Genomic DNA, 24,022 nt, shown 5'->3' with positions numbered 1-24,022 from the left:
CCTGGCCTTGGACACTTCCAGGGATCCAGGGGCAGCCACAGCTTCTCTGGGCACCCTGTGCCAGGACATCTCCACCCTCTCTGGAACAATTCCTGCCCAATATCCCATCCATCCCTGCCCTCTGGCAGTGGGAAGCCATTCCCTGTGTCCTGTCCCTCGTGGCACTACCCAAAAGCGTGGGTCAGTTTTTCTGCAGACTTCTGGAGCCCAGCTCCCCACTTTTGGCTTTTTAACATTCCTTGAGCCTCCAGCTCTAGTCAGGGGAATTTTTTGGTATGAGGCAGGATGGAGGCACCACTTAACTGCTTTAAGGATTAACCAGCTGATCCCATCAATTTCCCATAGGGTGCCACTGATTTCCCAGGCTTTGATTTGATGCTGTTATTCATGAGCATCTCCCTCAGCCCCAGGGAGGTCCCTTGATTAAGTCATCAGTGCTCCCTGGGAACTCATGGGGAGCCCAGGCTGCCTCAAATAATGAGCTGACAAGAGTGGCAGCATCAGATGTGTCAGCACCCTGCCCCATCCATCCCTTCTCCTTTCCATTCCTTATGATTCGTGGTGGCCTTGGTTACGGTGCCATCTGATTTTTGTGAGGGGGAATTTCTTGTTGCTTGGCTGTGGAGAAAGAAAATTGGGCAAGGATCATGTAAAAGCAGTGTCTGGCCATGTTTGACCTGCCCTTCCTCTCCTTCATCCCCCGCTCCAGGGTTTGCTGGAGACTTAAAAAAAACAACCCAACAAACCCAAACTAAACATCAAATTGCTTTTGAGTAACGTGAAATCCTGATTATGGAAATGTGAATTGTGCATCACAACACACATATTCATGTTCTGCCTGCTCAGAAATCCTGCTGGTGGCCTGTGCATGGGCATCTAAAGGGAATTTTTAAAAACTTGTTGGGGTGGCTGTGTGAAACCAATACCATCGTGGCTAAAATGGATGGTTTTGGGTGCAAAGCAGCACTGATGTGTATTTTATGGACAAATAAACTGTTGAGGTCTTTTCCAAAGGATCAGGCAGCCTAAATTTGGGGATTGCAGCAAAGCAAACCAGCAGAGAAGGGTGGGTGAAGAGCCTTGAGAGGGGAATGATGGATGTTCTTCATCTGGGAGAGGGGAATGGTGGCATTCCTAAGCTGCTTCTGTGTTTGAAAATCCTGTTTTCAGTTGTTCACATTATGTCAAACTTCAGGCAGAACATTCCAACTCGTTGCTTGCTGGTGCTTTTTGGGAAGACTGTAATGAAAACTGTTCAGCTGTTTTGGAAGATGAGACTGAGAAAATAAATTTCCTTACAATTAAAAATAAATACAAATAAAGGCAGGGTGACCAATTCAAGTCAGGGTGCCTCTGCACTGGGGAGCAATGATTGGATGGTTGGCAAATACCTCATTTGCAGTTCCCATAAAAATCCACCGAAGCTGGGCCAGTTTGGAAACACTGAGGGAATAAAAGAGGGAGAAAAGAGGGAGAAAAATAGTTTCTTAATCATCACTGAGTATCACCCTTGGGTTGGATCCTGTCCTTGCTGTTCCCATGGGCTGTGTCATTTTGGGGAAGCTGCTGGAAACAATCTCTTCAGAAATACTCTTCCCAGAGCACTGGTTTGGAGCTAAAAAAACTAAAAAACTAAACCCTGGGTTTAGTTTTGCAGGGATGATGGAATTCAGTGGGACCTGCCCCCTCTGTGTGTGTGAAAATACGTGTGTACATAGAGGTGTGTGCTGGTGAAGATGATAAAATAAACCTGTATATAAATGTGGAAGTGTTTAAGGCCGGGCTGGATGGGGTTTGGGGCAAGCTGGGGTAGTGGAAAATGTCTCTGCCAGTGGCAGGGGGTGGAACTGGATGAACTTTTGGGTCCCTTTCAACACAAACCATTCTGTGCTATATTAAAATTTGAGGCATCCCCCTCACGAGCAGAAGCTGCTGTTCCTTGTGCATCCTCTGAGGCTCCTGTCCTTGTGGAAGGACAATGCTGGTGCCTTGAGAGCTTCATCCTGGGCTAAATTTGGGTTGAAACAGCTTCAGATTTTAGAAGAGATGTCAGAAAACACCGTTGTACAAACTGTATTTCTGCAAGAATCCAGGCTGGAGGTGGGATGGTGCATTGGGCTCTTGGCTTGGAGCCTCCATGGGGACAGGGGGGATAAAAACCCTTCTTTTTCTCTTGGTGGAGGTGGTGGTGACCTGCAAGAAAAATAAATATGGTGAGGCATTACAGAATATTTTGGACCTGTTTTCCTGATCCAGGGAATTTTTCCTTGCACAGTGGCTTAGATGAGCACACATCTTCCCCATGCCCACTTAACCGGGAGGAAAATGTGAGAGCCACTGAAGGATGATTTGTCTTATCTGCTGGGCAAACACTTAGATCTGCCAGTTTTTCTGGTTATTTTTGTTTGATAGAGAGCAGATAAGCAGATTCATTTTTTAGGGACCTCTTCTTGTGCTTAATCAATTTTCTCTTGTCCGTAGTGAAAAGAAATTGAGTGTAAAATTTGTGCTTATAGGGAGGAGTGGGTTCTCCGTGAGCTGCTCTCAACAAATCCATCTTTGTGTGATCAGAGCTGTCATGAGGATCGTGTGAGCCCCTGTCTCTGCTCTTTTTTCACCAGGATAGGAAATAAAAGTCATGGAAAGGTTGTGATAAAGCTGTAAATATGATCATGGGAGTTCTTAGGAGAAGCTGCATCGTGGCCCTTGTGATTTTCATCAAGTACAGAGAACAAGAAAATCTGTGGAGTTCACAACACCAGTGGAGTAATAAATAGTTTCAAGAATATGATAAATGACTTGGAGCAGTCCAGCTGATTTTTAAACTGGAGGATGGAGTGAGCAGAAGGGGCTGTGCCAGGGCAGAGGGCTCAGCCCTCCAGGAACAGCTGCTGTGCAAAGGTACTTGTGGTTGGACTCAGCAGCCAAATCTGCTTCAGTTCCCAGAACAAGAAGTGTTTAATGCCATCTATGGACATGTGAGCTGGGAAATAGGAACAAAGGATGTTTTTAATCCAGAAATTTCTGAAAATACTGCTGAAGTAGCTTATTTAGCTCTGACGTTTAGCTCTTGTGTTAAAATAGATATGGGAAAAGCTGGGAATCCTGCAGAAGGAGCAGCAGGGCAGCTTTTGGATCAGGGTGAAAATATCCAGAGCTGAACTTTTAAACTCTCTCACTGTGTTTATGAGTCAGGAGAGAGACCAAAATTTGAGTCCCTTCTCTGGGGAGAGGCTGCTGGGTGCTGGAGAGGGAGGGAGGGTGGGGAGAGGCTGTTTGGAAGGTGACATTGAAGGGTGGACATGGGCTGGGATTGATCACCGCAGCAAACCCCCAGGAAAGGGTGGATTTGCTGCCTCTGAATTTGTCTTTGGAGGTTGAACTCGCTTTTTCTTTACCTGTGGGAATGCATCAACCCAGGACATGAGGTCAAGAGAGGGTGACACCAGTTGGGTGGCAGTGAGCAAAAGGAAGTTTCCATTCCCTTTCTTGAAGACAAAATCTCAAGGCACCTCTTCTTCTGTGAAAGCAAAACGCTGTTGTGGAACAGAGGGTGGCTTTGCACCATGAAATCCTGGAAGTTTTTGTTTGGACCAGTTCCTTTCCAATGAATTTTGGCAGTGGGCTGGGAGCTTAGGACAATTTTGTGGAAGGGGATTGTTGCCATTTCTATGTGTTCTTCCTGCTGGAGAAGGAAGAGCTGTGCCAAGACAGATTCTGATGTGCCTGGAGTTATTCTTTGCAGCAGCTCATTTACCCCTGCTGAGCATCCCTCACTTTCATGATATTTTTCAACTGGTTTAAGGTGAAAAGGATTTGTTATATCCCCAGCTGTTGCTTCAGGTGAAAAGGAACATTAAGAACCTTAATTTGAAGGTCCCGTTTTTATCCCTGAATGTCTTGAGCGTCTGCAGAGTGTGCAAAGTGATTTCTTTTTAATACAGGTTTCCTGAGTTAGATAAGGGGGGAAAAAAATTCATTCTTTCCTCTCAAAAATAAGTCTTAATCATGGAACCATTTAGGTTGGAAGATTTCTCTAAGATTATTGAGTCCAACCATCCCCCAGCACTGCCAAAGCCACCACTGACCCCTGTCCCCAAGTGCCACACCCACACATCTTTAAAATCCCTCCAGGGATGGGGGCTCCACCACTGCCCTGGGCAGCTGGAAAACTCTTTTGGGGAAGAAATTATTCATAATACCCCATTTAAATATTGTCTTTTGTCTTGTTACTCCTTGTTGATAAACGTTAGGAGTAACAATTCCACAGTAAATGTCCTGTTTTCCTTATCCACCCTCATTTCCATGTTGGAAATCCCTGTGCATTCCTCCTTTTCCTATGCAAAGCCCTCTCTATCAGCTCCATTTCCACACTTGAGCTTGCTGAGGGAATTCAGGGATTTTTAAAGGGAGCCTTTGTCCATTTGGGATTTCAGTGGTCACTTGGCCATCCAAGGGTCAAGGCTGGGAGTTGTGTCTCCTGTAAGGGGGCATGAAAGGGGAATTGTGGCATCTGGGATGCTCTCAGTGGAGCATTTCCAGCATGAGTTACACCCTGCCTTGTGTGCTGGCAGGCTCCTGATGGAAGGTAAATTATTAGCTTAAATCCCTTTCCCTTCCAGTGACTCGGCAGCTTTTAGGGCATCTCCAACCTGCCTGAATTTGGATCATGAGTCTGAACCCAGCCCAGCAAAGTCTGTGAAGGTACAGGATAAGAAAAAAGCAGGAGAAACATTAGTGGCAGGTTTGGACTTAACTCATGGGGCCAGGGGGGATAATTTCCCAATTTATTTCTGGGAAATCAATTGGTTTTGTTCAGGTTTATGGAAGAAACTAACAGTTTATCCTTCACCAGCCTGTTAAAATTCCTTTCTCGCAGCAGGATCATAAAATCTTTGACTTTCTCTCTGCTTTCAACAACAGGTTTTAATTTCCCTGTTGGTGGGATTTTGTTTGCTGAAGTGGAAGGTAAATAAGAGCTCTCTGGAGTTTTCTTGTGGGGGTTTCTCCCCCCATAGACCCCTGCTGCGTTATCCTACTCATAATAACAGGATTCCCAAGCACTCCTTCATTTCCAGCCCTGCTCTACATGTTGTTTTTCTGGAGGATTAATATGCTGGGCAACCTCTGTGCACAAACAAATCAGGAACAAATGCAGTTAATGGACCCTGATGGTTTTTTTGCCAGTTTTATGGAACACGTTGCCTGAATTAGCCTGGGAAACTTTTCTGCTCTTAAATATCATAGCTCAGTTTAACGTTTTGTGTTGTCCAAACATCTGCTGGACCTTGGCATCTCCTTAATGGCACTTGGAATGGGAGTGCCAGGAATGCTTTCCAAAGCTATGGGTCTGGGCTTGTGTTGCTCTGTCTCCATCATGTTGGCCTTCAGCTCAGCTTGGAGCATCCCAGGGATGGTTTCCTGGGCATATTTCTGTATTAGGTTGTAATATTTGTCTGCCTTAGTGCAGGAGAATGAGCTTAAATTAACTGTACTGAAAGCAAATTTTAGATTGGCAGTGACACCTCTGACAGTGGAAAAATGATGGTGGTACAGGCAGGTGAGGGAAGGAAAAAACCAGCCTGGATGAGAGCCTTGAAAGAAAATAGGGAAGCAAGTGGAGATAATTGTCAGGGGAGAGTAAGATTGGGATGTTTTTGTGACCAGGAATAAAGGAAAAAGCTTTTTGGTGAACACTGTGAGGATGAGCAGAGGAAAATGGACAAATTTCTCTGGCTGGTGAAGAGATGAGGTCAGAAGTGAGAGCGTTAAATATCCCAAGATGCCATTTAGTGCTGTGTGTTCCACTCCTGCCCCAGCCCCCATGGACAGGAATTGCTCTGGGCACCTGGGGCTGCAAATTCTCCCTCCCTGTTTCCTGCAGGGCAGGAGATCTGTGTACTTATCTGAGAGGCTGGGTTTAATTTCCAGGAGGATGTAGGTCTGACTTGTTTATGTTGGAGCAGCGAGCAGGAGAGGCCAGGACGAGACCATGTAAGAGCAGGGCTGGATTCCCCGTGGTGCAGAGGAGCCTTCCTGGGCATCTCTCCAAAGCTGCTCCCTGCATCAGGCATGGAAAAAAAAATGCATTTAAAATGTTTTTAAAAAAAGATAACAACAGCAAAGTTCTGTTTCAAAGGATGGAAGGCTCCTTGTCCACTAAATACATCCCATCACGTAGATTCCTGTGATCTCCAGAGACCTTCAGGAGCTGCAGCTCACCACATCAAAGGAGTGTCTGTGGGGCTTGGAGTACAAACATGGAATATTCAGGTGCCACAGGGGGTTCACAAGGCTCTGAGTCCGTGCCTAGGGAACAGATATTCCCTTGCTAAGACACCAGCTGACAGCCTCTCCCTCCCAGACAACTCTGCATCAAAGGTGACCTGAAAAACTTTTTTTTTAACACATTAAAACATGTCCCAAACTTAAAAATGCCAAAGTCTGGGTTTAAGAACTTTCCCTCTGCTTAAAAGTTGTTTCTTTACAAAGTAAGTTTTGCTTGTCCTCACAGATTTTTAAGCTCTGGGAACCACGGATCTCTCCTGGCAGTGTCTGCATGTGCTGAAGTGGGATGATCCATGAGAATGATCCATGCTCCAGTACTGGTGTGGCACATTCTGATCATCTTCTGCTGGCTTCCCACTGTCAGAGGGCAGGGCTGGATGGGATATTGGGCAGAGATTCTTGGCTGGGAGGGTGGGGAGGGCTCTGGCACAGGTTTCCCAGAGGAGCTGAGGCTGTCCCTGGATCCCTGGAAGTGTCCAAGGCCGGGCTGGTTGGGGTGAGGATGAGGATTTCTCTCCTCTGCCCGTGGCACAGAGTGGTCCAGCAGTGTCCCCTCCACGCTGAGCCAGGATCAGTGCAGGTGACCCCATGGCCCTGTGAGCCCTAGCAGGACTGTCAGCCGTGGATCTCCCTCCTTGCAAGCCCCCCAGGAGGTGGGGGAAGGTGACCCACGTGTGGCAGGAGATGGGGACCCCAGGGAAGCTCAGCACCCTGGGGAGCACTGGGGACACCGGGCTCAGTCACACTGGAGACACCAGGCTCAGTCACACTGGGGACACCGGGCTCAGTCACACTGGGGACACCAGGCTCAGTCACACTGGGGACACTGGGCTCAGTCACACTGGGGACACCGGGCTCAGTCACACTGGAGACACTGGGCTCAGTGACACTGGGGACACCGGGCTCAGTCACACTGGAGACACCAGGCTCAGTCACACTGGGGACACCAGGCTCAGTCACACTGGGGACACCAGGCTCAGTCACACTGGGGACACCGGGCTCAGTCACACTGGAGACACCAGGCTCAGTCACACTGGGGACACCAGGCTCAGTCACACTGGGGACACTGGGCTCAGTCACACTGGGGACACCGGGCTCAGTCACACTGGGGACACCGGGCTCAGTCACACTGGGGACACCAGGCTCAGTCACACTGGGGACACCGGGCTCAGTCACACTGGAGACACCAGGCTCAGTCACACTGGGGACACCGGGCTCAGTCACACTGCACTCTGCAGTGCTTTGACCAGGAATGGCCCCGTTCTTCCACGCTCCCACAAAGCAGCATTTCCCTGTTTTTCTGGGATAGTTGCCCTAGTGGGACCTGGAATGGAGTCCTGTGCCAGGCAAGCAGCCAGCACATGTCTCAGCAGCGGGATGTTCTCCCCCTCCAGCCCTGCAGTGTCCGGGGCAGCTGGATGGGGATGAAAACCAACATCTCCCACCAGCTTGGGGTGGTGAGGAGAAGGGCTTGGTCCCTGAGGTCAAGGAATTAATTTGCTTTTTGATCATCTGTAGGGAAGAATCCAGCAGAACCCCGGGGTGCTGCTGGGATGGAAAGCAGGCGCCTGCTGTCTCAGAACTCTCTTCAAAACATTTCTTCGCTGGCCAGCACTGCTGGAGGCTTTCCTGGACTGGGTCTGTGCCAGCCTTGTAGTGCTCCTGTCCCCAGTTTGTCACCTGCCTTGCTGTGTCCCCGCAGATGTGACAGAGCCCTGCTGGCTGCTGATGGTGGGGAGAGTCACGACGTGTTTCTGTGTGCTGCCGTGGCTTGGCAGAGCCGCAGAAATCGGCATTTCCCCCTTTTATAGATCCCCCTCCCCTTCTGCCAAATGGGAATAACATTGCAGAAAGTGCCTGTTGTCGTGAGGCAACAATTTGGTGGCATTCAGGAGTTGCTGAGTCTTGAGCAGCTTCTGCTGGTCCAGCCAGTTCTTTGAAAGTTGGAGTTTTTGGGTACTTTTTTTCTTTTTTCTGTTCAAATAGCAGCTTGCAATGGGCCAGAAACTGTTGTGACAGAGCCTCTAAAATCCTTAAGCTGCTTGAATCACTCCAAGGAGCCAGGCAATAAAAGAGCTGGAATAAAATGTATCCCACAATGTCCTTCACTTCTGCTGACAACTGCAGTTTAAATTACTGGTGCAACCTTTTAGCATAGCTGGTTTGTGAGAAGTAATAAAATATAAAATGAAGTTAGAACAGCGACTTGCCACCTCTTCGATGGAGAATAGGGAGAAACCACCCTTTTTTGGGGGGGTGAGCCTGTGCTGGGGTGCTGTTATTGCTTTAATAAAAATGATCAGAATAAAGTATTAACATATGCTGGAATTTTTACATCATATTAATTATATAGTGTTTATTAGACACGGGCCTTCACTTTAATCATAAAGTGGCATTTATTCTATGAAGAGTCTGATGTTTTCCAGATCTTACATTAAAATCAGGCTTTAAAAAAAACTCTTAAGCCCTCTTCTAGTGAAAGGTGTTGAAAGGGGGTTGAAGTGAGATGATCTCTGAGGTTTTTCTAGCCCAAACAATTCTGTGGCTCTCAGGACAGCGATTTGTTCCACTGATAGATTTGGGCATCCCCACTGCCTGATGATTCCTTGGCTCCTTTGCCCCGAGTGGCCGGAGTTTCACAGGGACTCGGAATAATTGGTGGCTTTGAAGGAAAAAAAAAAACAAACAGATTTTTTGTTTTGTAAACTCTCAGCATTCCAAGCTTGCCATAAAACATCTCCAGCCCTGGGAGAGGCGGTGAGGGCCGTGCTGGGTCCAAACCTGGGTGAGGTTTGGAGCGGAGATTTCACAGGTCACGTTGGAACGAAAGCCTCAGCTGTGGCTGTTGAGTAACATCTCCTCTCGTGATTTCTGGAGAACCCTGCGAAGAACTTTGCAATCAGGGAAGGAAGGAGAGGTAGAAGGGTCGTGGCTGCTCTTGTTTCTGCTAACATTTTGTAGCGGGGTGCGGATGGAACCCTGCCAGGACCCGCAGCCTGCCAGGAGCTCCCATCACGATGTGTTTTCCTTCTTTGTATCCCAAAGATGTGGGCACTCAGGAAGTGTTTTGCCAGCTGAAGTGAAAGGGATGGAAGGGGATGGAATCAGCCTTTATAAGCGGCGCCAGCCTCCAAGGACCAGCCCTGACTCCCTGCCGGGAGCTGGGACTGGGGAGAGGCGGCGAGTATGGAACACATCAGTGAGAGTCAGGGTGGGGAGAGGGAGGTTGAGATGCTCTGCTGTCCCAGAGGCTGTGTAGGAGGATGAAGGCAGGATGTGGATGGCCCTTTTTGTTTTAAAACAAAGGGAAATGCCGCTGATGGCCAAGCAGAAGGATAATCCTGGAGCCTCGGGCTTTTCTTAACGAAAGGTATTTTATTTTTCTTTTAATTTTATTTATCTGTTTGTCTGCTGAAATCAGACGGGCTGTTTGCAGCAGAGGCGTGGCTGAGAGAGGACTTGAGCTAGGGAAAAAGCTGGATGAAGAATTGGTGGGAATTGCTGGGCTTGAGGCTGGGCTTGGTGAGTGGAACTCTGTGGTGTGTCACGGAACAGGTCGGGCTGGGTGGCTTGCAGTGATCTTCTTGGACCTTGGCACTTATGGAACAATGGAGACAATGATTTTATTTAATATTTTTGTGGGAAATGATGGCATGGATGTAACCTGAGAGTTGTCAGTTATCAGAATTTTGTGTGAAATGAGCTGAGAAAGCTGAGAATGACTGGAAGCAGGCTCAGAACTGATGGAGCAGGGAGCTGATGACCCACGTCTGATTCCTTTTTAGATTTGCAATATCCCTCCTCCAGGTGGTCTCATTTGTTCCTGATTCCCCCTTTAGTGTCCTTCAGCCTCCCTCACTCCCCAGCAGCCCAAAATGTCAAACCTGTGGAAGCTTCCAGGCTTAAGACCACATCATAAATCCCAGAATCCCAGAATGGTTTGGGAGGGAAGGGACCTTAAAACTCATCTCATTCCACGCCCTGCCATGGGCAGGGACACCTTCCACTCTCCCAGGTCGCTCCATCCCTGCTTGGAGAGGTCCAGAAGGAATGTTTATGTCACAGTGCCTCTCTTGCACAATGCCTCGGGGCCATGCATAACTTATTTCTTGAATCCATGTGTTTTTGTCTGTGTTTTTCTGTTAAACAGGAGGGAAACCCTTGAGATCAGCACTGGGAGAAAGAAGAGAGGTGGTGAAGGAGTCGATGTGGGATGTGGGACAGGTCTGAGCCAAGGAGCTGAGGGACAACAGGTAAAGAACAAAGGAGCATTGCAGTGCCAGGCTGCCCTGCACCCAGGGTTAAATTGTTTCTTCCCCATCTGGATTTTTACATAATTTACTGAAACATCTCACACCCTTCTAACAGCACTCTTCTCCTCCCCATAGCCCAGTTGAAATAATGGTGAGATGAGAAGAACTTGTAAAAATAGGGCAGGACCAGCACAGTGTCAACCCCAGAGCTTTAATCAAGCCCCTTACATATTTTTTGGCCATCAGCTCCTCCATTTAATTATCCATTAATTGCTGAAAGTTTTAGCCAAATTAATTTGGCAGAACTGCAGACGAAGAAGCAGAATTTCAGAATATTCTGGTTTCAGCAGTTTTCAGTTCTGATTTTAAAAGCAGTGTTGGATGTCACTAATGGTCTGAGCTCAGTGTCTGGGCGCCTCAGGATCCAAATCCCTGCACACAGCTCAGGGGGAAGTTGGACTCTGAACATTTTTCTTCTTCTTCAGCATCATTCTCTGGGCAGATTCTTGTCCCCAAACTCTTTGTAATTGAGGTGTGAGGATTAGTCCATGGGTGCTGATCACAGCTCTTGCCGGGGTGTGTGGCTGCCTGGGAGCCTTCCAATCTCACTGCAGAGGCTGGAATTGCTGCCAGCAGCACATTTCTCCTTCCCCAGTTTTCTTCTCACTCCTGTAAGGAAGCCAGAGGATGAGATTTTGTGCCCTGTGCTGAGCTCCTTCAGGCAAACTCAGGCTCTGGAATGTTGTCAAAACTGCTGATGAGTTTGGGCTCCAGCAAAGGTGTCAGGAGTGAAGTGAAGGTGTCACTCCTGCCTGTTCCAGGGAATGGCATTTCCTGGCACAGGGACACAAGGACACCACCAGGCACAGTAGCATCCTGCACAAAGCTGCTCTCTCAGCCCAAGTTTTGGAGTGGAAGCAGCACATGGATTGTGACTGAGAGCCACCACAGTTACTCAGGTCAGAATCTGGCTGCTCAATCTGACTCCTGCTCTTGGGAAAACTTGAAATGGTACAGCTCAAAGCACCTTAGGTGCTCTCATGGCCTTTTGGCCATGAACTCTGCTCCTCTCTAATGACACACAGCCAGTTCAAGCCCCTTTTTGACTCCCTGTCAGAGGATTTCTCCAGGAGTGCCGTGTCCTTGGGAGCATCTGCTCCGTATATTCTTGGGCTGAGCAGCTTCCAGCAGGCTTAGCTACCGTGCCTGTGATTTCCTGCAGGAAATCCAGCCATGCAGGATGGTGTTTAGCTTCTGGGACTGTGACTATCAAACCATCATGGCCTTCTTAAGTTGCCTTTTTTTTTATTATTTTTTTTAAAGCTGTTAGCTGTCTCCCCACCCCCAACCCCGTATCTGTGCATCCATGGAACTTTTTTTTTCCTGCCTTGTTCAAGTGAAAGAGTAAATCCTTTTTGATTTATTCCAGAGCAGCCCTCGAGCTCAGCTCTTGTGAGAGCCTGTTGACTTGGAGTTCAAAAGCTCTCAGGTCTTTGAGGCCAGGCTGTGGTCTTCCATCTTGCCTCAAAGTTAAACTGAAAGAGAAAATTCCTTTTTTTTTTTCCTTAAAAAGAAAATCACCATGCTGTGTAAGGGAATCAAACTTACCTGGGGCAGCAGAGAATGCCAGCATGCAGAATTCCAGGTTAAAATCTGGTTGTTTAGCAAGGCTTTATTTTCAAGCACCGAGTTGTTTAGGAAGTGTTTTATGGAGATAAATACTACTTTAAAAGCAGTGCTGTTGCCTGGCTGGGATCCAGCCTGTGATCCTACATTAAAGCATTTTTTGGGTGTTTAAACCACTACATTACCACGGTGGCTGGAAATGGTAGTTCTTATCCCTAACTTCCTGCAGATCTGCAGGGTTAGATTAGATATTAGAAAGAAATTCTTTATTATAAGAGTGGTGGTGTGGCCCTGGGAAGCTGTGGCTGCCCCAGGATCCCTGGAATTGTCCAAGACCAGGTTTGAACAGGGTTTGGAGCACCCTGGGATGGTGGAACGTGTCCCTGCCCATGGCTGGGGTGGAATGGGATTGTCTTTAAAGTCCTTTCCAGCCCAAATCATTCCATGATTCAATGAGGTGCAGACATATCTGTCACATATATATATGTGTGTGTGTGTGTGTGATTTATGTGCATATGCAGAGCAAAACAAACCTGTAAGAACTATTTATATCCTATTTCACCTCCACAGGGCCCTGCTTAGTGTGGATTTATGCAGTTGTGGCTGCAGCTGTGAGCTAGGAAGGGCAGAGGTAATGGATGGAAGACTTTTAATACCTGTAGGGACCCTCCTTTTAAAATCCAGCTCCTCTGGGCAAGGTGACCTTGGCTCTGACTTGGGAATCCAGCCCTGCCAGGAGGAAGGAGATGCTGATCCATGGAGCAAAGGCTTGGCCAGACAGCAGCAGAAGAGAAGGCACAGGTTGGGCTGGTGGAGTTTCCAGCACAGGTGAGGTTGTCAGGCTTGCAGTTACACCTATGGATGCTCTCCCAGATTTGTATTTACACCTGGGAGTTATTTTAAAAAGCCCCAGTCCTCCTATAACATGCTGGGGAGAGAAACAGCTTTTTCACCTGCCTCCAAGCAGCACAAAGGACTGGCAGCAAAAGTGACAGCTCAGCTAGTCCTCACAGGTGTGAGGAAAATCCCACATGGTGTTTTGCCAGCCCTTCTCTGTACAACTCCTGCAGAAATCCTTTCTTTCAAAGTTTTTGGGCCTGTGGAGAACGTGCACGGGAACACCTTGGTGTTTTACCCCCCTTCCAGGAAAAAAAATGTGTAGAAAGCTGAAACTGCAGTAATTCTCTGGCATGTGTGGGTACAGTAAAGCCACACAGCTCAGGTGACAGTAAAGGACAGGTAACAGACTGGCTCTTGAGCTGTTCTGTTCTCACTCCTCCTGCTCTTTCTTCAGCAGAGAAAACCCACATCCCGACCTTCTCCCGTCTTCTGAGCCAGCAATAAAGTAGGAAAATGTTTTTTCCCTAAATCTAATTTGAAACATGATGACTGGACCATTCTTCAACAGCTTCCAACTTAACAATAAAGAAACTTCACAGAGTGCTTGGCAGGAGCCTCTGTACATAATTTAGATCATAATCAGATGCATTAACACATTTTATATGGATCTCATGGGGGCCAGGAAGACGAGGTGTGCTGGGTAATTTCTTTCCAGATTTCTTTACCTGATTGTTTATTACTCTTGGGGACTTCATTTGTGGTCCAAATGTCACCAGCAGAATCCTGCTGCTTCATGTGCCTGCATTCAGAGTAGCTGCTAGTGAGGCTTCAAATTCCTTAATTGCTGTGTTCTCCTCAGTCTTTCCATCCTTGCTTGTCAAAGGGAGGATGGGGAAGGGAGAGAGGGAAGGGGAACAAAAGCAAGGACCCAAATCCTGCAAATTGCTGAGCTTCCCCTGTTCCTGGAGCTCGATGGGAGGGAAGGTGCTGAGAGCGCTCCGTCTTTCCCACTGAGTACAATCAGGAGCTGCTGCTGGAGAGCTGCATGAGGGAAACACTTCCTCTCCCTCCCCTTTCCCTTTGAGATGTTCAACACAAGCAGCTCTAATTTTATAAATCTCCTGAAAGCTTTTCAACACTCAGAGAAGAGAAATGGTCGTGTGTCTCTCGCGTTGCTTGTTTTGCCACAAATCCACCCATGCCCAAGACATCCTTGTGAAATTTCTCCTTTGACAGAAAAATCTGTTGCTGCTTTGAAAAGTGATGTTTTGTATGTCTTTCTGCTCTGCTGGTTTGTGTTATCCCCACAAAAGGTGGGAAGGGAAGTTCCCTGTCACTTCAGCATCTCCTTTATACGTGCTGGAGTAAGAACCCTCCCCACGTTGATGGGATTTGTTACTGAATGCCATGGGGTAGTGTAAAACTGGGATTCCCACTCCTTCCCCAGCCAGGCTCTGCTCCCAGGTGGGTGCACAGCTCAGCTTTGGGACATGAGGAGCTGCTCTTCACTCGCTCATCCAGGCTGGAACCACCCAACGGTGGCCTCAGCCAGCTGCCATTGATCCAGAAGCTGGCACGACCAGGAACCAAACCTCCCAGGCGAGTCAGATGTGGCCTGGGTGTTTGGGTAGGTGAGAAACCTCAGGAGCATGAAAGTGGCTGGATTTGGGCCAGAGAACAGGCCTTGGGACCACAGCAGCCCATACCAAAACCACAGAGCTCCTTCTTCTCCCTTTTCACTGATAACGGTACCAAAAACCACCCCAGGCCAGAGGAGAGGCATGGATTTGTTTGCCTCTTTGTTTTTTTTCTCTTTAATAATTGTTCATCCACATCAGGTGATGATGCAACAGCATCCCAGATTAGCTGAGCTCGTAAAGTTTTAGTTTTATTAGCACAGAGAATAATGAGAAACGAGTATCCTTAAAAATCAGGGTTGATGGGGTTGCTGAATTTCCATTTCTTGTACTGAGTGAATTCCTGTGTCTCACCCCGTAGCTCCAGTGCCTTGTGCTGTTGAAGTGTCCGCAGGGAGAGAGGAGAGGGTGAAAAGCTGAGTCACCTGGGCCCTATCCCACCAAGTCCTGCCTTTCCCACCTGAGTACTGAGGAATGGCGTTACTTGCAGGATATTCTGCCTCAAGAATAAACCAAAGTTTGGGTGGTTTTGCTCTCCTGAGCAAACCCTTTCCCCTGCATCTCATGATTCAAAATTGGCAGGAGAGCATCAGAGCAGCCTGGTCCAGGCTCTGAAGGGTTCGTGTGAGCAGGGCAGGCAGGAGTACACGAGAGGGAGAAAAATATCCTCAGTCCTTTTGGTATTTTTAGCCGTGTCACAAGCAGTTTCCTTGCTCCCAGTGCCTGAGTTCCCAGCTGGGATTGATGAATTCTCCTGAGGTCAGTGGCACACACAGTTTGGACAAGCTCGATGGCTTCTGGGTCCATATTGAACAAGAACTGCTGCTGAACAGGAGGAATGAGGAATTCAGGTTCTCCTTAGCACTGGAATGTATTCTGCTACTTTAAACAGAAAGAGGGCAGAGTTAGGTTGGATTTTAGGAAAAAATTCTTTACTCAGAAGGTGGTGAGGCCCTGGCACAGGGTGCCCAGAGCAGCTGTGGCTGCCCCTGGATCCCTGGAGGTGTCCAAGGCCAGGTTGGAGCAGCCTGGGAGAGTGGAAGTTGTCTCTGCCTGTGGCAGGGGGTAGAACTGGATGATCTTTAATGTCCCTCCCAACCCAAACCATTCTGTAATTCTGTGATTCTGTCCAGGGGATGCTCTTTAAATATCACAGGGAAGGGAATCGACATAAATAAGGCAGAATGGGAAGATGAGACAACTCTTCTAGTGGTTGGGAATGGGAATAAAGTGCATTTTCTGTCTCAGGCAGAAGGATGTGCCTGTTGTGAATGTGTGTGGTTGCCCTCCTCTGGTTGAAAATAGAACAACTCTCCCAAGACTGGAGACTTTTTTTGGGGGGCAGGATTGTTGTGTTTCTTCAGAGTGACTTTGAAAAGAAACAGGATCATTTTAGATGCTGGGAATTGATCAGTGCAACATCTCCCACCCTTCATCTGCAAAGCCACCCTGGGCAAGGGGCCACTTCTGAGCTGCAGGAGGAGGAGGAGGACGAGCTGTGCAGAGCCAAGGGATGCACCAAAGCAAGAACCTGTCACCAAACATGGACAAACTGCAGAGGTGGGTGCAGGGCTTGGAGAGGCTGCAAAACACAGCTTGCTGCAAGATGTGGCTCTGAGGAATCTGTCACCAAGGCCTGGTGACCCCACAGCCCTGTGACACCTCAGAACGGGCAGCTGACCCCGCCTGCCGCTCTGCTCAGTGGAGCTGGCTTGAGTTATGCATCAGGCTGAGAATTATGTGACAGATTTAATTAGCAAATCATTTGCTGACCTTCAGTTTTATGAAAATAGTCTGAAAGTGTGTTTATCAGCAGTTCCAGCAGAGAAGCAGAGGCTTAGAGGATTTAAGGGAACTGCATCCAGCACTGGTGATTTCCACTTGGGTGTGTTGGACCATGTCCTTGAAGGCTGCTGATACTAAGTCAGGTAATCCTGGTCAGCAAAAAAACTGACTTGTGCTTTGGGATTTTTTTTTTCCCATCTGGATCAGGACCAGCAAAGTCAGGGAGATAGCAGTGTGCCTTGCAAGAGTGTCTTAAAGGTGAAACCTTTGCTCTGCTCTTGGAGCCGTTTCAAAATGTGAATCCTAGGAATTATAGATTTTGTCTTCTATGGATTTTGGTAAGACAGTTGTTGGAGCAGCTGAGAGGGAAATGAACCTGAGAGGAGCTTTTGACTGTGGTGAAACTCAATAGTTACTTTCCAGTAATAGGGAGGCATTAAAAAAAAATGCCAAACCTGATGATACCTGCAATTCAGACAGTTTTTTTTCTCCCACTACAGCAAGCAGACAGGATCCAGGGTGGGATGTGCACACCTTGCGTATCTCTCTGCATGTTGGATGATCCATGGAAGGATTTGGGGAAATGATTGTGTAGTGATTGAGCAGCGTCCTTAAAAGGTTGTCCCTCAAATGTCTTTTAATGCCAGCCCAACCCACTTAACCTCACAGCGTTGCTCTCATGAATGTTTTATTATCTCCTACAAGTATTAAGTCCTACAATGCCACTAAAACATGTTGAGTTTTAGTGTGAAAGTGGTGTAAGTGTCTTAAGTGAAGAGATGTATTCCAGGGGTAAATGTTGGAGGGAGGGAAGCACAGTGTGCTGGAGGCTCCTCGCTGCCACCAGCTCATACATCCAATGAAAAGTTTACAGAGAGGTTTTTACTGTCATCCTTTACAACTTTATCTAGTTCAGATATGTCCAGGAAAGGCTTCCACCTGCTCTCTGGCATTTCTTTGAATTGTAGAACAAACAGGTTTGGAAGGGATCTTTGGAAGTCTCTAATTCAATATCCTGCTTAGGGCAGAGGTAGATGGGATTGCTCGAGGCTTTGTCCAGTTGAGGTTTGGCTGTGCTGGGCTGGAGGCTCTCCAGACTCCTGTTCCAGTCACTGGTTTTCCTACTGAATATCCACACAGGAGACTGCATCAGAAACCTTGCTGCTGTCACGGTAATCAGCATCTGCCAAGGATGGTTTCAGAAGACAAGTCAGTGAGGTTCAGTTTGCACATCTTCTTACCCTTGGTGGCCATGGGGATGGATTCCAGGAGGATTTGCTCCATCCATCCCTGCCCACAGACTTCAGCTGGCAGCAAGGTGTTGCTGTCCTCTTTATTCCAGGTACAAGCTCTCTGCAGGGTGAGTTTGTGCTGTCGAAGTCGATGCTCAGAAAGTGAGTGCAGGTAACCTTGGCTTCCTCTTGACTTGGCTGCTCACAAGCTTTCATTGCCTTCTCTAATAAAGCCTTTACAATTGCTTAGAGACGCTTAAAGTCGTTAATGTTTAAATAAAGGGATTAATTTCAGGCCTCCTGCTGCCAAACTTGTGTGTTTGAATTTTGAGGAAGCGCCTTTTCCCTGAGGAGCGAACGGGCTCGTCCCAGTGGCTCCCTTTGATCAGCTGGAACTCGTGCTGGGTTGGACTGGACTCCTCAGCATCAATCTGCACTTGCCAGGCAATGGAAACGATTGAAATGGCGCCATGAAGAGTAAATTCAGAGGGATCTCAGGGCATGGTGCCTCAGGAACACCTGCCCTTTAAACCTGTTCCTGCTGTTGATTTTATTGAGGATTGAATTGGTAACATTGAATTTTAACATTTCCATGCCTCTGTTTCCCCACCTATAAATTACTTCTGCCTTCCTTTTGGGTTATTGAGCTTGGCTGACACATATAAAAATTGTCAAGGTAGGGTGCCAAGCACACACAAACTATTTTATTTTTAGTGTCTTTTGAAATCTTGGACTTTTTATTCTCCCTTTTATCTATCTCTTCCTTTTTAATCACACCAAATGGAAATAAATTCAATCACAGCTGGTGCTGGAGAAGAATTACTAGGCCCATCCAGCTGGCTGTCTCGGGGCCAGAGCAAGATTGTTCTCTACGCTGCATTTCCAAAGTATTTTATCTCCTTTAGTCCTGTGTTTGTGGAGTGATGAGCTCCTTTCACTTCTGTCAGCTCCTGCCATCGATCCCAATGGGAAAGGGCTATTTTTAGGTGGCTGTAAGTAAATGGACATCAGGCACTGTGGAGAGGGGACTGGGTTATTTTTGGAAACCCATCAGCAGCCGTTCTGGCAGGTCCCGCTGTGGGATTTGTTTTCGGCTGGGCTGTCTCAGGTTGTGGTATCGGTTCCCAGGGTTGTGAACCTGGTTTTTGGGATGTGATCTGCACTCTGAATGTGGAATTAGCAGCTGCTGGAGATTGTGTTGATGGCATCAGTTTCTGGGATTTAATTCCTCCTAAGCCAGGTTGGATGGGGCCCTGAGCAACCTGACCTAGTGAGTGGCATCCCCTGTGGCAGGGGCTGGAATGAGACCAGCCTTAAGGTCTTTTCCAACCCAAACCAGTCTGGGATTCCGGGATTCTAAACCAGCCTGGCTGGGAGGGATTCAGGGTGGTGGCTGAGCTGGAGGTTTTGGGGCAGAAGATGAGGTTTGGCTTCGGGGCAATGTGGGAAATGCATCTGGAGTGGAGCCAAGCCACAGAGGTGATGTCACAGTTGGAGCCCTCGATGGATGTGCAGATTTGGCATCTGTCAGTGGCCACACAGCAGGTTTTGGGGTGCTCTTGGGAGTTTGGGGTTGTTCTACTTTGGTGGATTGCAGAAGGGTGATGTTTTCTTGGTTTTTGCTTAGTCTTTTCCGTAAAGGATTTTACTGTGTGGGGACATGGTTTAGGGAGGGCTTGGCAGCACTGGGTTGTTAGCTGGACTCAGTGATCTCAGAGGGCTTTCCCAACCCTTTATGATTCTGTGATTCCATGATCCCATCATGATTTTGGGACAGCTGTGGCACAGTTTATGTGTGGAGCTGGTGCTGCTTGGAGCCACTGGGCTCTCGGGTTACCGGGCTGTGAATGTGCAAGTTGGACTGTGGGGGCAACGACCAAATCAACAGCACCACTGTGGAGAGCTCAGCCCGAGCAGAAAACCTCCTGTGGGGGATTTAGCCACACATTATCTTCTCTCCCCGCCTCAGCAAAGAACCAAATCTAATTTCAAAGGTCAGAACGTGCTCTCACCTGGGTGTTCCCAGCCTTTTATAGAGTGGTTGAAGGCCATTTCCTAAAATTAGCTGCTGCAGGGGAAAGCTGATACTGGCTCCATATCAGACCCTTTCCAAAGCTCTGGATGATCATTTACCTGATGGGTTCCTATTGAAACTCATGGGTAAAAAGTGGAAAACGGAAGGAAAACCAGAACTTGATGCTGCTTCCTAACTGAGCAATAAAATCATGTGTGTTTTTGGGCAGCCTCTTCTTGGTTGTTTTTGGAGGTGTTTTTTTTTTTTTGTTTTCCTGAAGCTTTTCCAGGCAGGCTAGTGGCCTGCCTTTAGAATCAGACTTATTTTTGTTTTCCTCAAACTTCCTGGTGATCTAAACATGCTGGGGATCTCTGGGAAAGGGGAACATGTGACTCTGAAGGAGGCTGAAATGGTAAAGCACAGTCAGATCTGCTAAGCAACAGCATTGACACGTTTAAATAAATCTGCTGTTGACTAATATAGAGTGACATATTGAGAGCAATTAAAAAAAAAAAAAAAAAAGGGAAACTAGGCACAAATTTGGGAAATGAGTGGAATGGGAACAGAACAAAGATGTTAGAGAGGACGCTGGATAAAAGAGAGGGAGGGCTGCTCCACAAAAGGAGTGTGCTGTAGAACCAGGGTGTCCATCAGGAAGGGGGAGACAATAGCAGAAGTGCAGATTTGTGCTGAAATTATCCCTTGGCAGCAGGATCCTTGTATTTCTGCTTCCCTGCCAACTCTGCTGGCTGCCAGGATTGGAAAGATTTGTACTGCCTGGTGCAGAGAGGAGCATGTGGTGGGATGTCAGGCAGCTCAGAGAAGGTAAGGTGGCACTTCTTGTTCCCGTGGTGGCTTTGGGACTGTTGTTCCTTTGGATCTGCTGTGATCTGGCTGTGGGTCCTGTCATTCCCAGCCCTGTGGATATGTGTGATGCTGGAGAAGGGAGCAGGGACTGAATCAGGAGGGGTTGGGTTTGAAGCTGGTGAAAAGAAATCCCTTAAAATGACAGAATGGTTTGTATGGGAAGGAACCTTAAAGCTCATCCCATTCCATCCCCCTGCCATGGGCAGGGACACCTCCCACCATCCCAGGCTGCTCCAAGCCCCATTCCAGCCTGGCCTTGGACACTCCCAGGGGCAGCTTCTCTGGGAAACTTGCAGAGCTCATCTGGGGAGGTTGCTGCTGCAGGAAGCTGTGAAACTCAGTGTTTGGTGTGTTTTTCCTTTTCCTTTTTCCCCCACTTTTTTTTTACCAGTTCAAACTCTGTACTACTGAATATGTCTGTGATTGATTGCTTCAAAAAAAGGTATTTTGGTGGGCAGCTGCTCTTCTTCAAGGGCTCCTACAACTCCTATCTGTTAATGGTTTGGGGGAAATTGTCCTGAATAAACTGTTCCATGACTGTGATTCATGGTTATTTTACACCAAAGCAGCTGGAAATGAAGAGTGAGGGGCTGAAGTGAACGGATCATTGGCTTGATCTAATACAGCCATCCTAGCGCTTCCTTAATATTTTTTTTGGATTCTCTACAGAGGCCAAATTGAGTTGTGAGTTTTTTTGCCCATCTTAATGACTTTGTTCCAGGGAGATGCCTTCGTGTGGCACATTCTCAGCAGAGCTGTGTTTGCCAGCAGCTTTCCCAGCCTCTGGGAATGGCTCCCCTTTTCCTGGCTGGCCATCAGGTGTTTACTCTGGCCACCAGCAGCCTTTGTGCAGTGGGTGGCAACAGAAAACTCACACGCTGGCCAGCCTGGGATGGTGTGAGGCTGAAAGGGAGAGAGCTCTGCTGTCCCTCAGGGAAATTTTCAGAATTTCAGAACCATTTGTGGCTCCAGCCACTGAGATGAGAGTGAGATGGCACAGCTTGAGATGCTGGGGCTGGCTCTTGTGTCCATAATAATTGCTGTGAATGGCCAGGAGAGGCGTTTGTGGATTGCTCATCCATTAGCACCTCTCAGCATCTATTTTCCAAACGGTCCCTGAAGTGAGCTGGAACCAGTTCCGCGAGTTGGAACGGGTCTGATCTTTGGGATGATGGCTGGGAGACAGCAGCTTGTGTTGGAAGCAGTTCCTTCATCTGCATCAGCCTGCTGCTGGCACTCTGGGCCATTTTTCGAGCTGCTCCGAGGATATTTGGCCCCTGTTCCCTACGAAAATAGCTGCTGTGTGTCGGAGATTCCTGCCTGGAGCGTTTGGGAGCCAAAGGAGCTCCAGCCTTCCCAAACGCCCTCTCTGCTGACATTTGGAGTCCCTCCACCCTGTGCTGTGGGCAGGCAGGAGGGGTTTGCATGCTGAGGGTTCTGTGATCTCTGGAGTGCAGGCTGTATCCACAATATCCATGCTTTCTCTGGGAATTTTCCCTCCTGGCCCTGGAGTCACATTTGTGACGTGAACCATCCAAAGCCTGTCCTGAACATCCTGCTGCCAGTCCAGGGAAGCTGTTACACCATTAACTCTCAAAAACTTGGCTGCTTTGAGGTGCTCAGTGACGGCAGCAGTTTCACCACTCGTGGCTGGAACACTTGGACTTGGTGTGATTGCAGCAGACAGATTGCCTCAAAGCCACAAGGTATTCATTGGCTTTCATGTTCGATACCAGTTAATAAAAATTTCCTTAAAAAGACACATTCCTTAGCATTAGATGCTCTTTATTGTTGTCAGAGGGTTCTAACAAAGCTGGGCTTTGGCATCTGCTCTTACCCATTAGTCTTCCAATAGCTGTTGAATCCATCAGCTGTTTGCACTCAGATTTGAGGGATGGAGCTCACCAAAGCAGTAACTCTGTATAAATGGTCTGAAAACAGGGAACTGAGGCTCTTTATGGGCTACTGGACAGCCCCATGGAAAACTGACAGCATCAAACTGAGAGAATTCAGCTTTGTTTGTGCTGCTGTTCAACTCATGGGTTCACACCACAGATATTTTTCTCAAAATACCACACTGAGCATTGCAGGGCCTTTACAAGCACTTGACTAAATTAATAATCATTCCAGCTCTTTCTCCAGCTAAGGGGACACCGTTAGGTTTGGGAGAGCAGCTGGGAAGTGCATTTGGACCAGGCTTTAAGCTTGAAAGGTTTTGGGTTTCAAAGGCATTTTAGAAGCGCTCCCCCAGCTCACACAAGGAGCCATGCTCTGCTGCCTTGGCCTGGAAGGCAGCATGGAAGCTAAAAAATCTATTAGTGAATTTCAATTTACTCGGGATAAATCCTTCCCTGAGGATTGCTCTTGTTCTCTGGAATTACAGGGTTTGGCACAATAACATTTTTTTTCTCCTTAATTTGTCCCTTTTGCACTTCCTTTCAGCAAAACTCCAGCAGGAGAGAGGGCGAGGGTTCTTTTAGAGCAGGAGATGTGTGCAGGGTGCAGAAGGAACAGTGAAGCTGTGTGAGAGGGAGGACAGGAGAAGAGACCCAAATGGGATTTGGACAGCAGGGAAAAGCTGGTGAGAGAGGGGGGCAAAGAAAACCGTCTCAGCAGCTGCATTTTGGATGGCCACTCCTGTATCCTGCAGCTGTTCATTAGAAATTCTGTTTATGCCACAGGGAGTTTTGGAGTCTCTGAAGCTGACACAGTTTTAATAGACAAAGACATTTTGAGTGCAGCACATCTGCTCTGGGATGCTAAGGAAGAGGTTCCATGCAGTAGTGCCATTGGTTGAAGCATTTCATCTTGCTTTTTTTTTTTTTTTTTTTTTCATTTTAAGGCCTCTCTTTTATCCTAAAAAGTAATTTTTGAGGTCAAAAGAAGTGCTGTGTTTGCTCATTAAGTTTGCAGCCCTTAAACTGAGAGTTCTGCTGTATTCTTACTAATATCCCCGAGTTCCCAGCCCTGGGAGCAGGCAGAATCACCTCTGACTTGGAAGGATCCTAAAGCATTTCCCATTTCACCATCACAGAGGTGTGAAGCACAAACACAGGCCTGGGGCAGGAGGGTGCTGCTCCAGAGCAGAGACCTCCTTTGGTCGATGCTGCATTATTGAATATTTAGTGAGTAGGTCTTAAATTGATCAATTTATTTCTCAGCAGGCTCAATCTAACCCTCAGCTTAACTTTTATAACCCGTGGCTTTCCAAAACTCATCTCATCTCGGCCGGTGATTGAATCCACCTTGTGCAGCCGAAAAGTTAATTCCTTCCTTCACCCCCAGCTCTGGTCAAGTTCCTTGGATCCCCTCCTTGCCTGACCTCTCTCTTAGCCCTCCAATGAACAGAACAGCATCACTTTGCCCTTCTAACTGCTGTTATTGCTCCATCTGCCCCGCAGCATCTTCGGGATGTTTTCTACCTCCCCGTTTTGGTAGGAGCAGTCTCCACGCTGGATGCAGCTGCTGAGTGGGGTTTGC

The 24,022-nt window shown here is 47.7% G+C and overlaps 1 protein-coding gene across 9 annotated transcripts in view; it reads left to right on the top strand.

The window, feature by feature from the left end:
• EXTL3 (exostosin like glycosyltransferase 3) overlaps window positions 1-24,022 on the top strand; it is a 112,777-nt gene that overhangs the window by 53,271 nt on the left and 35,484 nt on the right. For 6 of the 9 annotated variants that reach the window (XM_014257645.2, XM_014257649.2, XM_088053267.1 and 3 more), the window contains one exon: window positions 10,439-10,541. The exons of the other annotated variants lie outside the window; for them this stretch is intronic. The gene's annotated coding sequence lies outside the window, so the exon portion shown is untranslated. The remainder of the gene's footprint in view (window positions 1-10,438; window positions 10,542-24,022) is intronic. 9 annotated transcript variants of the gene reach the window in all.

The sequence above is a fragment of the Pseudopodoces humilis genome, chromosome 3 (genome assembly GCF_049639895.1).
Source record: "Pseudopodoces humilis isolate 2021_Gansu_Grassland_sample_001 chromosome 3, ASM4963989v1, whole genome shotgun sequence".
In the NCBI taxonomy this organism is placed as follows: Eukaryota; Metazoa; Chordata; class Aves; order Passeriformes; family Paridae; genus Pseudopodoces; species Pseudopodoces humilis.
The sequence above is the reverse complement of the archived record's forward strand: the minus strand, read 5'-3'. Positions and strand labels throughout refer to the sequence as shown.